Source organism: Carlito syrichta, unplaced genomic scaffold (assembly GCF_000164805.1).
Source record: "Carlito syrichta isolate Samal-C Ts95f unplaced genomic scaffold, Tarsius_syrichta-2.0.1 Scaffold303669, whole genome shotgun sequence".
NCBI lineage: Eukaryota > Metazoa > Chordata > Mammalia > Primates > Tarsiidae > Carlito > Carlito syrichta.
The window spans coordinates 1,289,919-1,308,048 of NW_007247765.1; positions in this window are offsets into that span (position 1 = coordinate 1,289,919).

The window sequence follows — 18,130 nt, forward strand, 5'->3', positions numbered from 1 at the left end:
GGAGCGGCCCTGCACTCTAGTCTGGGCGACCGAGTGAGACTCCAACTCAAACAAAAAAAAAGTTCTTTACTGCAGAATAGCTCATAAAAGTCCTCCCTGGAACTCAAAACCAAAAGGAATCAGTAGTTTATCTGGTCATCAGAGGAAAATGTCATTCTGTGTCCATTGGTTTCTCTGGGGCCATTCATTAGAAAGCCTGGCTCAGTGGAGTTATAGATTTGAGATGGTTATTGCTCTCAGCAAAAAATAAAAAATCAAGAGGAAACAAGTCTGTTTTAACTTTTCTTAGAAGCAAACATCACAAAACAATTCTTGAAAAGAACATGGGGATTAGTCTTTTCCACAAACACATCATATTAAATCCTAAGTCGTCTGTGTCCCTTGACATTCATAATTATGTAGACCTTTCTGCAACATAAGTCTAATAAGTAACGCATCTCTTCCTTTTCACTAATTCTGAGATAAGTTTAAAATTATAACAATTGAACTAGGCAGAGGGATTACATGTTTCAGGTGTTGTGTATATTTTATGCTTCTGCGGTGATCAATTGTGCTAATTTTTCCAGATCTGTCCTGACTTTAGTACTGAAAGTTCCTTTTCAGAGGCTGGGTGCAGTAATCCCAGCACTTTGGGTGGCCAAGGTGAGAGAATTGCCTGGGTCCACGGGTTCGAAACCAGCCTGGGCAACTTGGCAAGACCTCATCTCTACAATAAATCAAGAAAAATTAGCTGGGCATGGTGGCACATGCCTGTAGTTCCAGCTACTTGGAAGGCTGAGGCAGAGGAATTGCCTGAGCCCGGCAGGTAGAGGCTATGCTGGCCGTGAGCGTGCCACTGCCCTCCAGCCTGTGCAACAGAGTGAGACTCCGACTCATCTTACCATATCCTCATGACTTAGAGACAGGATTTATAATTAAAGACTTCAAGCATCTTCACATTTGGTAATGTAAGACTATACCAACATGAGTGTTGACTCAACTTTCAGATTTCTATGGGAAGATTATTCTCATTTTGGTTTATTTCATTTACAGTTTATTGACCCACTGAGAGGTGCATCCTTTGCTCCCCCTGTGGGAAAAAACAGAAACTGCACCAGTTTCTAGGACACTCCATATCAACAAGACACAATAGAAGCTGGCAGTAAGTGGCCCTGCCAGTTAATGACTTCTCCCTCAGCCATCCCTGCTTTGTGGTGTAATTCAAGGTGGATGAATGGTTTACTCTGGGATCCAGGCCAACTAACTGGCCCCAGGGAAAATCATTCTCACACCCCGCTTCAAGCACACACCCTTCAAACTCTCTTTCCTGCCCTGCAGCCCCCCAGATGAAATCCTTGTACCCCAGGAAGCCGCAGGTCCTTTCACTGCTGTCTCTGGGCTGCAAGAATCAAAGGGCAAAATGGATGTTTTCCTCTGAGAACTGGCAATGAGCAGAAGGAAGGAAATGCCTACTCCAATTCAAGCATGTTTTAATCTCTGGAAAAGTGGGCACTGGGAAGGGGCAATATTGGCAGAGGAATCAGTGGGAAAGTCATAAATGTTGTCTTTTATCCCAGCAACTAAAATTGTTTCTTTAGAGAGCCTCCCACTCTTTTTTTCCCTCTTAAAAGGATTTGAATAATGAACAATCACTTGCTAAATTCTCAAGTTCAAAAATCTCTTAGTGGAAGGAGAAAGGGGAGTTTTTGAGCAAATCTCTAAAGGCTAGATGAATCATTTAAAAACATGATCAGAAATTTCAAGATTTACATATACCTTATGAATATACCTTCTGAGTCTAATCTAGAGAATCTGGCACCCAAGCACATCAACAATTCTTTACCTCTTCTGTTTGATGCTTGTAATACCTAACAGTAAACACTATTGAGATTGACTTTCTAACATGCTGGCCCATTTTGACCTGAACTTAATCATGAAGACACAAACAAAACCAACTGGGAGGACATTCTACGAGCCAACTGACATCGACTTATAATATGCCAGTGTGATGATGGTGGTCTGTTCTAGAACAAAAGAGAGTTAAGAGACATGACAGACAAGTAGAATGTAGAAGCTTGCGGCTTAATTCTTTCTTTTTTTAGATCTTAATGTTGGATTTATTTTTCTTTTAAAAATTTTTAGTATAAAGATGTGGGGTACAATTCAGGGTTAGGTATACAAACATTGATCATGCAGGTACCCCTGTTAATGAGGTATGCCCCTCCCTCCCCCAGCTTAATTCTTGATTGTGATAACGGAATTATGAAGGAGAATGCTTTTGTTCTTTGGAGCTACGTGCTAAAGTTTTTAAAGACAAAATGTTTTGATGTGCATCTTTTAAAATATTGAGAGAGAGAGAGAAAGAAAGAGAGAGAGAGAGAGAAACAAATGTTAGACAAACAAACTCAGGCCTACACATGGATTTGAAACGCACATTGGAAAAATCCCCTGTTCTTTGCTCAAGTCCAGGCATATCTGTGAGTTCACCAACTGGCTTCAGAGTGTATATTGGGCTAGTCTGACATATTTTGAAGATCTGTTTTTAGTCTGGCTTCCGTTCAGGTTTTGGCCAACAGGACAAACTTTACTCTCTGAAGAGGTGTGAGAGCAGAATCTCTTACAGATGTCCCTTGCAGACATATTTCAAATCTGTTTCTCTCGATTAATTTTTCAGTCAATTTCGACATCCACTTCATTATATTTTTAATTTAGTTTGCAAATAAAATGGCATTTGCATTTTCTTGAGTAATGTTGTCCCTCCTCCTATCTCCCATTTCCATTCCTAGAATCTCAATTATGTTATGATATGTTCCACAATAATTGCATTGTAAAATGTCAGGAACCGTGGTCATAGGGAGGCTATTCATAAAAATTCCCTCCCTGTCTATTCAGACAAAAGGCTTGATTCATAAATTAGAAAGAATAAGCCCATGATTATGGGAGTTAGTGGAGCATTTTTGTGTTTTAATAGGTCAAATAGCCCAGGGTACTGGGTATGGTCACACATGAGAGTTTTTGAAAATGATTTTAAAGTAAGTCTTTGGGGCTTCTTCTTTTAAAAATATCTAAAATATTTCAAAGAAAATTCACTTAAAATAAAAAAGTATCATCCGTCACAAATCTGGCCATTCTAGTCTTTTTTCGGGTCATCGTTCTTGAACATCTGGCAGTCAGCACCCGGGTTTATAAAGGCTCATTTTCAGTTGTTCCTTGGCAAGACGAATAACCTAAAAATTTGGCCCCAGTGCTCTTATATCTTTGAAAGGCTCACCTCTCTGTTCATTACTCACTCTTTTGATCCACTTGTACTTGAAGTTTCAATTTTTTTTCCTCAAAAGCATTCTATAATTCAAGTCATTCCAGTGGAAACTTTAATAATGTTAAGCTGGGCATTACATGATAAAGTGGGCATACTATATATGTGGGCATTACAAAATAATGCGGGGGGCAGGATAGGGGAGAAACGGAGCAGTCAAAGATGACTTCCTGGTTTGTAAGGAAAAGGGGATCTGGCAGGAAATAGAAGACACGTGCAAATGGCTCTGTGTTGGGTAGTGCATGCTATATTCCCCATGGGAGTTGTAAAAAAAGTGATATCCTGACGTGTTACTTCAGCACAACTAGGCCCCTTCCTCATCATTCAAGTATCTAACTCTACCCCTACACTTTCCCCACACACACCAGGAGTGGGGCAACCTCATACTCCATTATGGTTAGTTGAATTAGCAGCCTAGAATGAGTTTCTTGCACCAAAGTCAATGCCATTCATGGTAGACTTTGAGCACCTATTAAAGTATGTGATCTTTAATAGGGTCTTGAAAATTATTATGGTACAGGATGGATGAAAGGATGGATGATAAATGGTTATTACAAAAGCTGGATGTCTCTAAATTCTTCCATAATCAGACTGATAAGAATTTCAGGGTTTGGAGACCTGTGGTTTCACTCTCTTACTGATATATTATAGCAGTTACTTACCCAGGGATAAGATCACCATGGTGAGAACAATGAAGAGGAATTAGATTCTCTTGTTCACATCTTTTACTGCTACTTTTCTTTTGTAACAAACAAAAAACACAAGCACATATCTTCATCTCACTACTGTGATCTTAGAAATGAGCTTCTGTGCCTCCCAGTACCTGTTGGATCTCTGGCCCAGTTTTATCATTTTCTTACAACTCCCCCTAACTCTGACCTCTCCTGGGTCAATGATTCAATTCTGGGACAGTACAGCGACTTGCTCATCTCTGCAGGTTAATAAGGAGACTGTAACCCAGTCACTCATTACTAAGTAGAAATAAAGTCCAGGTTCAATGGACACACTATTTCCAATGCTAGAAAGGAATCGCTGAAGTTGTTTTTTAAAAATAAAAAGCTTTAAGTCCATCCAGTTGCTTGGAAAGAACTCTCTTTCAAACGACGTGGTTAATAATAACATTTTTTGTGTAATATAAAGTCAGCTTAAATGAAATATCAAGAGGTTATTATTATTAAGCAACAAATTTTGTTAGTACAAGTAAATTGTAAAGAAAATAAGGGAAAATGCTTTTTCTTATTTGAGTCAATGTTAAGTAAATGACAGTACACTTATAAACCCTATTGGTGACTTCTGCTTCTTCTTAGTCTAACCGTTGAGGTGATTTGAGTGGTGACCATATCTCAGAACGATGGCTGCCTTACATAGATTATTTCTAATCCTCATCACACTATACATTAAACTCTATTTCCTCTAATTTACAGATGAGAAAGTGAAGTCTCAGAGAGGTTAAATAACTTGCCCTGGATCATACAACCAGGAAGAGTCTCCTGCAAACTAAATCTCACTGTGTGAATAAAATATTTACATGAAGCAACCCAGATGTTATTAAAATGTTATTAAAAGATGAATGGGTAAACACAATGTGATACACACACACACACACACACACACACACACACACACACACGATGGAATATAATTCAGCCTTTAAAAAGAAGAAAATCTTGTCACTTGCTACAACATGGATCAACCTTGAGTACATTAGGCTGAGTGAAATAAGTCAATCACAAAAAGACAATATAAAGATTATATACCGTATAATTCTACTTACGTGAGCTATTGAAAGTGGTGAAATTTATAGAAACAAAGAAGACTAGTGGATAACAGGAGCTGGGGAGAATGGGAAATTTTTGTTTAAAGGATATGAAGTTTCATTTTTACAAAATGAAAAAGTCTGGAGATCTGTTCACAACAATGCGAATAAGCTTAAAACTATTGAACTATACACATAAAACTATACACACATACATTAAGATGATAATTTTTAAAATTAAAGTAAATAACTTTCATTTATCAACCCCCTTCAAGAAAATACTTATGTGAACTTGAGAAATTAATAAAATCCATGCCTGGCATTGGCTGAGTCAAGAAGCTTTGTGGTAGACCATGATTGATCAGTAATAGAACAGCTTCCATGTAAAACCGGGAAGCAGGTGAGGTCTGACTTCAGCATTTCCAGGTTTTGAGGATGTTCAGTGCAGGATGAGGTGACCATTCTCTTCTTTCCTCCACAAGTCTTGTCTTAACGAAAATCACATTACCAGATCTATACACCTCAGTGAACTTAATTCTGTTACCTTTTTCAGGAAGATTGGAAGTTTTTGCTTCCTTCTAATTTTCCTTTTTTTGACTTTCTTATTTTATTTGATTTGAGTTGTGGGGTACAAGTAAGGATTCACTACATAAGTAGGCTGTGGACAGGTGAAGTTTGGGCTTCTAGCTGGCCCTCTCTCTTCTGATAGTGGATCTGGAACCCAGTGTGTTGCCACGGGTTCCTTCCCTCCTTCCTCCCTCCCTCTCCTAGCAGTGTCCAGCATCTGCTGACCCCATCCTTGTGCTCGTGTGACCAGTGATCAGGGCCCACTTATGAGTGAGAACACGTGGGATTCAGCCCTGCATCCATGTTGCTGTGAAGGCCATGGTTTTGTTCTTCTTTATGACTGCCCTCTTATTATTAATACAATGTTTTAACCATGCTATGAGAATCTCAGATGTAAGGTAGTAAGAGATAGCTATATTTTGGGGGGATTTCCTTTTGCATCTGAAATTCATGAAGTTGTGTCTTTTGTAAAATTGGCTTTCCAGTCATCTTTGTGTTAATTACTCTGCAGATAATCATTTACTGAATATATTTACTGAGTACCTTCAGTGTGTCCAGCACTAAGCTAGTGGTAAGATGGACTTCATAGTTTGCAGGTCCCAGTTCCAAATAAAAAATATGGAATTCCTTGTTAAAAAAAAATCAAGTTAATGTTAAGACAGCAACAGCAGAACATTAAACCAGGCATGAAGCCCTTCTAAGCCCTCCTGTGCAAGTGCATAGATCACACATCTATGAAACTGACCCTGGCTAGGTGTTCAGGATATAACAGAGGGTAGAAACTGTTGTTGCCCTCATAGAATTCTACTAGGAGAGACAGACTAGAAATCAATAATCACATTAAACCATTTTTTTTTGAGTCAGGGTCTCACTTTGTCACCCAGGTTTGAGTGCAGTGGCACAATCACGGATCACTGCACCCTTGACGTTTGGGGTTCAGGTGATCCTTAACACCTCAGCCTATGGAGTAGCTGGGAATATAGACATGCACCACCATAGCCGGCTAATTTTTTTTAGGTATAAGCCAGGTCAAAAGCAATTTGATAACTTGATAAAAATAAAGACAATAATAATACTAAATAATAATACTAAAATAGGTACTCCAAGGAAAATAATGAAGTTCTATGAGATAGTTTATCAAAGCATGGAGATCTAAGTTTGGCTCAGAGAAAACTTTCCGGGAGAGGTAATGTTTAAAGGACAGGGAAAGAATGGGTGCAGTGGCTCCCGCCTGTAATCCCAGTACTTTGGGAGGTTGTCTGAGCCCAGGGGTTCAAGACCAGCCTGGGCAACATGGTGAGACCTCCTCTCTAGAACAAATTTAAAAAATGGGCTGGATGTGGTGGCACATGCCTGTAGTCCCAGCTACCAGAGAGGCTGAGGCAGAAGGATCACTTGAGCCCTGCAGGTCAAGGCTGCAGTAGCCATGAGGGTGTCACTGCACTCCAGCCTGGGTGACAGATTGAGACTCTGATTCCAAACAAACAGACAAATGACAAGGAGAAATAAACCAGGTAATGAAGAAAGGGAGGAGCCTTCTAGCCAAGAGATGCTGTCAGTCCAGGCTCAGGCACTGGGGAATGGGTGTAACCCGTCACTGAATTGAAGAAAGGATTGAGTATGGTGTCTAGAGAAGAGTGATGAGAGCCCAAGGCCAAAGAGGTAGCCAGCACCTGGACACTGAGGCATGTGTGGTCACAGGCTTGGGTGAGGATTTCAGCCTTTACCTTACGGCTGGTGCAAATCTCCTGAAGAGCTTTAACCAAGGGGCAGGGAGTAACAATAAAACTGGAGAGGGACAGAACAGATACAGAACCACAAGTTAGGAGGCTGCTGCCTGGCGGTTGGGCTAGAGACAATAGTGGCTTAGCCTGGGATAATGGCCAAGGGGGTGGGAGACGTGGACAGCCAGGAGTGGTGAGCTCTGTGGAAAGGCCCATGCAGGAAGGAAGGAAGGAGGCCGAGGGCTTGGAGGGCTTCTGGATGAACTTGTGCGAGTGTGGCGTTGGCAGAGGAAGTTTATAATGAGGGACCCAAATCATATTTTGCTTGGCTTTGCCCATCCTAGGAACGATTCAGAAAAATGAGATAAATAAATATTGGAAGTATGAGAAAGAACAAAAAATTTCCCCCTTTTACAAACAAATCTCACTTTGGGGGAGAGAAAAATTTGTGGTTGTATTTAGTCCCTTGAGCAGTGAGAGCTGCAGGTGGTCTCAGCGAGAGGCTTCAAGCCTTGCCTATCTCCACAGGAGCTGCTGGGTTGTTCTGAACTGTCTGGAGGGGACATGAGCAGCTAGAACAGCTGAAACACAGCATTTTTTCACTGCATTTTCCCTTACCTAAGGGACAACCATGCCTTTGCAACTGTTAGTTTTGCTTGAGAAGAGAATTCAGGCCTCCATGGATCAGTAGAAATGAGAAAGTTTAAAAGCAAGATATTCTTGCAAAAGTCTTTAAGCAAGACAGGCTACCTAAAAACAAAACGATCTTTTTCTTTTTTTGACATCATTAATTTAAAAAATGGTGATGGACACCTCAGCCTTTTGGATTGAGGAACAAGAAGCCAAGAACCAATAGGGAACAAAATAACTCAGCAGGAGCACTCTCGCCCTTTCTCCTCAATGCCCTGGGACTCCAGCATATTTTTTTTTTCAGATGCTTTTTTTTTTGAGTTGGAGTCTTATTCTTTGTCGCTCAGGCTGGAGTGCAGTGGCACGCTCACAGCCACTGCACCCTCGACCTGCTGGGCTCAGGCGATCCTTTCTCCTCAGCCTTCCAAGTAGCTGCACACCACCATGCCTGGCCAATTTTTGTGGTTTATTGTAGAGGTGAGGTCTCATCATGTTGCCCAGGTTGGTCTCGAACCCCTAGGCTCAGGCAACCTTCTAGCCTCGGCTTCCCAAAGTACTGGGATTGCAGGCAGCCATCACACCCAGCCTAGATGCTTTTGTTTTCTAGGGATTGAATTCTGACTCATCTTCTCCAGGGATCATCTCACATTGTTGTTCTCCCAGGAGTCATGTTTGCATGGCCACATCTATCATCTTAGGAAGAAATGAGTTTGGAATCGGGGCATTTCGAGCTCTCTGTGGATGAGCAGCGCTTCTCAGCTGCCGGCCGACTTCTAGCCAACCTGACCTCACGAGGGGTCACCAGGATGACGGGCTAGTTGTGTGCCAACCATGTGGTGGGCACAGTTTATAAATACTCTCTAAATTGAAATCCACCTGGTATTCAGGTAGTAGTACTTATGATTTGATGAACCAAATCTATAACAAAATCCTATCAAACCCCCACACCCCACAGAAATATTGGAACTGCTAACAAGCTCAGCTAATAAGCCTGGGTGTGACAGTCAGTAATAGGTATCATCTGCTTTCCTTTGACTTGACTACTGCAGAAGTTAGATTAAAAGATGAAAAATAGGAGAAGCTATTTACCTTTTTTAAAAAATTGATGCCTGATACCTTCATAAGTAAAACAGTCCTACACAAATACTTCCTTTTCTTCCACGTGTACATACTTTAGTCATCTTATTTAGCATTGTATGCTTTGAATTTTGTTTGAAAAAACCCAGCATGTCTTTTTGTCTGTTCTCTCTGATGCCAGGAAGAGTGATTACACATTTTAGACACCAATCTCCTTCAGTGAGGAAGCTTTTGTCTAATTTTACCCCACTGTTCTTGAAACCACCATCCCATAGATCCCGGTGACCATAACTGCATACGTGCATCGTCTCTTATCTGCATTTTCTTCGCATATTCACAAAACCTCCCACAAGCGAAGGGAAACCAGTGTTGCATGATAGGTTTCCTCCTGCTCACCATCAGGGTCTAGGCTCACGATGGGTGAAGTCCCACGGAGACACGGCAGGTGGCAGTGTGAGACACAGAGTCCCGGCGACAAGTTGGGAGGAGGTGGAGGCTGTTTTTTCCAGCCCCATTGGAGGAAGAGGTTGTCCTCGGAGGAAATGTTTTCTTGACATGAACTTGGTTTTGCTGAATCAGTAACCTGCAATTATTTGAACCACTTTGGTACCAAGCAACGTTAAACTTCTTTAAACCTTAAAATATCTGTACTTCAAGACTCTTCTAAAATGCATGACATAGCCTTTCAGTTATATGATGTGCTAGCCTCCCTGGGCTTCATGTTTTATTAATTTTAGTAGAGCAAGATCACCCTGGGTAACCTACAGAAAAGTGGCCTGGACATTTCATAAGAATACGTTGGATGTGCCAGGACTTTGTGATTTGACTTTTCTGCATCATGGGTGGACTAATTTGAGCACTGGTATATACTCTCAAAGGCCACATTTAATTAGGTGACTGTGTTCTTTGGTTATTTTAAAGTATTTAAATATTTTTGTGTAATATCTTTCCCCTAATCTCGTAATAATTCCTCAATAGCTTTTATTTAACATAGCATACATTTTAATTACAGAAGAGGCAGGTATCTGGGGTCATTTTGCTGAATATTTTAAAACTGCCATTACTTTCTTAATAAGCAAATAAATCATTTCTCAAACATTAGCAGAGGAGACCTTACTCAGCACCAGGAACAGATATTTTTAAAAAGAGAGTTTCCCTAGAGTGAGAGTTCTTAAAGGAAAGGGGTATGTTGTGTGCAGATCTTGGACAGCACTTAATTACATGAGATTTAATAATTTTAGTAGACACACACTCACAGGCATGTTTCCCCAAACCTTCTCTCCTATCTGGATTTGTGTTCTTTGTCTGGAGGATTTGCTCTGACCTCTGTTTCACAGTGTGTGTGGCTGGCTAGCCTTTCCTGCTTGGACTAACATATTCCATGATACCTATTTTTCCTGACCTCTTTGTCCTTCTGGATTCCAGAGCTCCGTCCAGTTCTGCAGTCTTCCGGAATGCCAGGGTTTGACTTTTCCTGGCCCGACCCACTCTTTGGCACCCAGGGCTGGCCCAGTGAGGCTAAACCACTGGGCATCCTCAGAGCTGCCTCCGTTCCACCAGAGGCCTGGGAATTCCAGATTGTGTTGTTGACCGCAGGGTCTCTTTCCTCAGTGTTTGAAACATCACATTTTGGAGATTGCCTTTGACCTTGCTCTAAATGCTCAATCCCTGACCCCGCGTGCTCACTCTGCAGTGTTCCTGGGCAACCTCACCCTCCTTCCTGGTTCCCATTTGTCGAGTCACTTCCAAGGTCATGCCTGTGGTCCAGATCGCTCTCCTGACCTTCAGGACTGTGGGGACCTCAACTCTGTTATAGACACTTGGGTGTCTCACTGGTGCCCCTAAAGACCAAGCTTTCATGTTTTGTTTTCTCCATATATCTGTTCTTCCTGCAAATCACGCTTTAATGACTGATACCCGCATCCATGTCTGTGTCTAGAACAGAAATTTCACATTCATTTTGTTGTTTTTCTTTCTCCAAACGATGATCAAGTCCTGTTGATTCTGCCTCCTAGATATCTTGGTAGGCAGAATTTCTTCTGCTGTTGCTTTATATCTGGCTACCATCATCTCTTACCTGGATTATTTTGTTTGTTTGTTTGTTTATTCATTTATTTTGAGTCATGGTCTTACTCTGTTGTCCAGGCTGGAGTGCAGTGGCACAATCATGGCTCACTGCAGCCTGGACCACCTGGGCTCAGGCAATCCTTCCGCCTCAGCACTTTGAGTTGCTGGAACTACAGGTGCATGCCACCAAGCCCAGCTAATTTTTTTATTTTTTGTTTTTGTAAAGATGAGATCTTGCTAATTTGTCCATATTTGTCTTGAACACCTGAGCTCAAGTGATCCTCCTGACTTGGCCTCCCAAAGTACTGGGATTACAGGCGTGAGCCACTGCGCTTAGCCTCTTACTTGGATTTGTGCCAACAGCCTTCTAACTGACCTCTCTGTCTTCAGTCATTTCCCGGGCTGCAGTTGGATGATATCCCTTGAATGCTCATTTGATACCCCCCCAACTTAAAAATGAACTTTTCTATGGCTTACTTCTCTCCCTCTGGATTCCTTCTCCTCATTCAATAGGTCTCTACTAGATTCTGCCTTCTCTGGACGCCTATCCTAGGCATCTCCTGCAATGCTTTCTCTATAGTGCCCTGCGCATTCACCAGACACTTCCAAAATGTCTTGCATTTGCCAATTTTCTTGTTTGTATCCCCTCTAGATGGCAAGTTCTGTCGAGGCAGGGACTGTACCTTCCTTACTCATCTGTTTTGTCTCTGTTACTTAGGAAATTGCCTCCCATATCATAGAGGGATGGGATACAGGGATAGTACATTATTTGTGGTAGGAAGTAGGAATACTTGAATGAATAAATACATAAATATATTGGAACTTCCTGTAGGACAGTCATGGTGATGGGTGATTGCAATTGTGTTGAGTGGGAGGAAGGGTGATTGGGAGAGTAAAACTATGCCAGTGACCTCCATTCCGCTCATGTAGGATAGTTACATTGAAATCACTTTCAAAGGTCTTTGATGATTTTAAGAAATCTTGCAGCATTACTTGTATGAGGGTTCTGGAGAAAAAATGTCTACAAACAAGTCAAAATACACTGTTCTTCATTGTCTCTCTCTATAGATGTGGTTAAAAAGATATATGTATAAAGGTCAGGCATGGCGGCTCACACCTGTAATCCAAGCACTTTGGGAGGCTGAGATGGGAGGATCACTTGAACCCAGGAGTTTAAGACCCGCCTGGGCAACATAGTGAGACCTTGTCTCCGTAAAAATAAAAATAAAGGTATATATGTAACCAGCAGTTCATTACATACCACAGACAGTCTTGCCCACTTCACAACATTATTTACCTTCTCACATATTTGTCTTACTCCTCTTCATTATGCTATAACATAAAGGGCTCTGGCTGTTTCACTCTTTTTGAGGGGGCCCTAGCATTTAACAGAGTACCTCAAAGGTAGGAGACACTCAATAGATGCTTGTGTTCAAAGCCTGGGTGTTGCTGGCAACTTCTGAAGGTGAGGCATTATGCTGGTTAGTTTACTTTGCCTTACCTCATGGCAACGGGCAGCGGGCTGCTAAGATGATGTGTCGTGTTGAGATGATAGTTAATTGAAAGATTTGTCTGCATAATTGAAAGCTTTGACTCTCTCTGCTGAGTTCACAGGACTGTGCTGACTCTGCTAATTAGTCATTATCTTTTCTTGTTTTGCAAGATACCACACTAAGGAGCTCACAAGTAGAATTTTTAAAAACTGAAGGGCCGATCAGGCAAACAAGTTACTGACAAGGACATTTAAAAAATATCAAATCCAGTGAGTTGTATCTGTCTTTCAGTCAGAACATAAACTATCAGTGAAATTAAAAAAAAATTATATATATGGTAGAAAATGAAGATGGAATTCCTAGATTTCCAGATCCCTGGATGAAGTGTGAGGAGTTAATGTGATTGTCAACATGGCATAGATCCATAGTTCCAGAAGATAAGATAATTAGGTTAGCACTTTTTGAAATAGGCTTTAATTGGACTGAGTTGGACACACAAAGTAGAAAAATCATAAAATATGCTGTTTTAAACTAGATAGAAGTTTATTTCTGTCACAAGTGAAAGATGATCAGAAGTAGGCGATCCAGACAGGTTTTAGTGACCCACCAAGATCACACAATTTGGTGGCATTAAGGACCTTAAATCCGTTATCTGAGAGAAGATAACAGCACCTACCTCCTTGAACTAAGAGGAGGCCATGATGGAAAACACGTGAAGTACTTGGGAACCCCAGCACAGAGAAAGTGCTCAGCAGGTGTTACTTATTGGTGCGGGGAGCCACAGGTTACTACTCAAGTGAGGGCATTAATAAATGAGTAACTGACATGCTGGTTACTCGCATGGAGGAAGGATGAGGGGTGTTCTGAGACAACGTAATGAGGTTTCCAACCTAGTCTAGGGGACTCCGGGACACTCCCCTGAGAAGCAGATGCCCCAGTCATGTCTGAAAGAGGAGTGGGCATAGATGGTGTCTGGTGGGGACTGGCTCATCACAGAGAACCCACCCATCCTGAATTAGGAGGGGAGGGGCACCGGGAAGGAGTGAAAGGAGCCTGTGTGTCTAGACTTCAATAGAGAAGGCTGGAGGGAGCGGGGCCAGGGTTAAAAGGACGTGGTAGGGAATTTGGTCCTTATCCACCATCAGCAAGAAGAAGAACGTGGAGAAGAGAGTTCCTGGGACACTGTTTGTTCCTAAGCTACTGCTCCAGGAGGCCGATGTGCCTGGGACTGACCGCAGACGGTTTGTCTGATGTGGGAGGTGGGGCCTCAGCCCTTCCAAGAGAGTCACAGTGTGCGTTTGATCATCTATTGCATGTCAGATAACTAGGTGGAAAGGAAATTTATTTTGACTGAGACCTCCTCGCTTACACAAAAATATTTCAACAGCCCTAAACTAGAGGAGTTTGAGAAAGTTCAAAAACACTGATATGTGCTTCTAGAAACTGCAACTATCTAAAGCTCCAGTGGCAGGGCCACCTTGGATCCTTGCTCTTGCCCTGCCAACATTTGCTTAGAGTCTCCCCGTCTGACCAGGCTCTGGGACCTATCCTGAAAGAAAAGTGGGCTCACTCGGGGTGACCAAGCACTACTCACTTGTTTGACAGTACTCTACAGTCACTTAAACCTACATAGGCACTCAGTTTAGAGCATGTGATTTTCAGAGATAATATGCTGTAGATAAGAAAATCTGTTGCAAGTTCTTATACAGATATGAACATACCTTGTGCATAAAACACAGACATTTATTTTTTTCCTCAATGTTTTCTTCTTCCCACCATGCCTGGATGATTTTATTTTTCATTTTTTGTAAAGATGAGGTTTCACTATGCCCAGGCTGGTCTTGAACTCCTGGGTTCAAGCAATCCTCCGGCTTCAGCTTCCCAAAGTGCTGGGATTACAGATGTGAGCTACCATGCCCAGCCATTCCTCAATATTTTTGACCAAAAAAAAAAAAAAAAAATGTAGAGGAGCAAAAAATTTAAAAAGGTTCATACATAGGACCACAGTGAAAGCTACATGCTATCAAATAGGTACCTATAGAGCCTAACCATCCCTGACTTTTACCATAATCTGTCCTCTAAAATATGAGTAAAAGTGAGGCATTCTACATATTCTAAGTGCCAAAAATATTCTCTTCGTGGAGCTCGCCTGGTCTGCAGTACACAGCTCCCTTTGAAGAGGAGAGCCAGCGAGCTCCATTAGCGGGCTTCAGTGGCGTTAATAATTCAGAGCGGTGTCTGCATCTCCTTTCAGATGGACATAAGGGTCCTTTTTAATGTGCGATTGGGCAGCAAGAGCAGAGAGGACACGGATTGCAGAGGAGGGGAGGCTGCAGACGGCACCTGTCCCCCACCAGGGGATGGAAGCTAATTGTGAGAAGCTGTCCCACCACAGCTGCTGCCTTTTGAAAAATGCAAACTGTGTTTTGAGCAAACACATTACTCCCTCGTCGGCATCTGAGAGTCCTGAGGGGGCTGGTTATCCCCTCCTCCCGCCAGTGGCTGCACCTTATCTAACTGACATGCATGAAAGTCAATTACTTTTTTAATCAGGAAGCTATGGAAACAGGTTTAATTTGTGATTTAATATTAACTTATGGAAGCACTGATGGTAGTTAAGAATTATTCTAAAAATTAGAGAAAATCTTCAGCCATGTTTTTATATGTTGTCATGAAGCTATAGAGATATGACAAATCAGTGGCTTCAAATATTTCTAGCACTTAAACACACAAAAATGACATTTGTATCTGAATGCAGGTTTTCTGTAGTAATGGAGAATCTGGGAATCAGATTCTGAGTGTTTCTGGAAAAGAGATATTTCTCTTGGCACACAAAGACTCAGAGGCATCAAGTCAGTGTATGTTCAAGCCACAATCAGAACTGGCTGGAAACATGTAAAAATCAACGAGAAATGATGCTTTCTGTCATTGTTAAACATCTGTGGAGTTTACAGTGGTAGAAAATCACCTGATTTGGCATCATCACCACAGTTAAATAAATTAAATTTTAAAAGTGAGCCTCATCATTACTGGGAGAAGGAAGGAAAACATTCCATATCCAGCTGTCTATCATGTGCGTTAGTTTCGAGATGGCAGAAGCCATACAAAAAGATGGTTGAGTACAAAATTAGGGTGTTTGGTTACCCAGGAATCAAGATTTTCTGCTTCTACTTAGAGTTAGGGAATTTGTTGCAACGGTCTTCGAATATTGGGGTTCTGAGGTCCCTAAGATTCTTTCAGGGAATCTGCAAAGTCCTCCCTCTTCCAACTCCATGTCTGTGGGAAGCCAAATTGTCTTCACATATTTCAATCCAAGCATCATGTCACAACACATTGAGCAGAAGCAGATGTGGAAACTTAGCTGTCTTTTATTCAGCAGAAATTACAGATGTTTGCAAACATGCAAAAGAATGGTATTCTTTAGTCACTGTTTTTGTTTTTAGAAAATGATTATTTTTCATAAGATTATGTTATTTATGTCAGCATGTAATGGGTTTGTTATTTTAATGAGTTAAATAAATCTTTAAAAAATTTATAAGTGTTAATTTCTAATACTGTAAATATAGAGAAACATAAATATGTCAACAGAAAGCTTTCTGGGGTTCTCATCAATGTAGAAGAGTGTAAAGGATATCACCTCACACTGGTTCAAATGGTTTTTATGTGTATATACAAGAAAAGACAAAAAATGCTGGTGAGGATATGGAAAAAAGGGAACCCTTATACACTGTTGGTGGGGATGTAAATTAGTGTAATCATTATGGAAAATAGTATGAGGGATCCTCAAAAAACTAAAAGAGTCCAGCAATTCTCCTGCCAGGTATATAGCCAAAGGGAAAGAAATCAGTACATTGAAGAGATATCTGTACATCTATGTTCACTGCCGCATTACTTACAATAGCCAAGATAAAGAGTCAACCCATAGCCACCAACAAATGAGCAGATAAAGTATCAAGCTCTCCATCAGGGGTTGAATACATACAGAAAATATGGTTTATATACACAATGGAATATTACTCGATCCTGAAAAAGACCGAAATTTTGTCATTTTCAACAGTATGGATGAACCTGGAGGACATCATGCTTAGTGAAATGAGCCAGGCACCAAAAGACAAATATTGCACGATCTCACCTAGATGTGGAATCTAAAAAAAAATCAAACTCATGAGAGCACAGAGTAGAATGGTGGTTGGGGGACTGGAGCAGGGAGGAAACAGAATGGGGAGGTGCTAGCTAAAAGGCACAAAGTTTTGGTTGACAGGAGAAACAAGTTCTGGAAATTTACTATACATCCTGATGACTATAATTAATAATAATGTATAGTATACATAAAAATCACTAAGAGATGATTTTAAATGTTATTTACAAAATGTTATTGCAAAGATGATTAGCATGTGAGGTGATGTAATATTAATTAGCTTAATTTAATCATTTCACAATGTATGCATATGTCAAGACGTCACGTTATATACCATAAGTATATATAACTTCTCATTTTTCCATTAAAAATGAAGGCTGGGCACGGTGGCTCAGCCTGTAATCCCAGCACTTTGGGAGGCTGAGGTGAGAGGATTGCCTGAGCCCAGGAGTTGGAGACCAGCCTGGGCAACTTGATGAGACCTCGTCTCTACAATAAATCACAAAAACTAGCCGGACCTGGTGGCGTGCGTCTGTAGTTCCAGCTACTTGGAAGGCTGAGGAGGAAGGATTACTTAAGCCCAACAGGTCGAGGCTGAAGTGGCCATGAGAGTGCCACTGTACTCCAGCCTGGACGAGAGAGTGAGACTTCAACTCAGAAAAAAAAAATTAGTAAAATGATAAATCTGGATAAATCATATACAATTCTTCATACAATTCCTACAGATTTTCTGTAATTCTGAAATTGATTCAAAATAAAATGGAAGGAAATAAGATGTTTTTGTTTAATGATTAAAGAACAGAGAGAGCAAACTGAGCAACTGGAGCTTAAATTTAGAAAGTTTGAGACCTGCTGTTTTAGGTATTTCACTCCTAGAAATGGAGACAGCACCAGATAAAAATACAGTAAAAGCTGTGTATTTAGGCTGTGCATGGTGGCTCACGCCTGTAATTCCAGCACTCCGGGAGGCCAGGATGAGAGGATTGCCTGAACCCAGAAGTTCGAGACCAGCATGGACAGCATAGTGAGACCTCATCTCTACTAAATAAATAAATAAATAGCCAGGCTTGGTTGTGTGTGCTTGTAGTCTTAGCTACTTGGGGGACTGAGACAGGAAGATCTCTTGAGCCCAGGAATCTGAGACTGCAGGGACATCTAATCATGCCACAGCACTCCAGCCTGGAGAACAGAGTGAGACCCTGACAAAAAACAAAAACAAAAACAAAAACAAAGACTGTGTGACTGTGTGTTTGGCCTTGTGGAAAGAACCGGAAACCTGAGAATGCAGTGTATCTCAGGAGAAGGGTTTATTCCCATGGTACGCCCGAGCAACAGGACTTCATCGCCCCTCTACATCCTGAAGTATTTAAAGTGTTTTTGCTG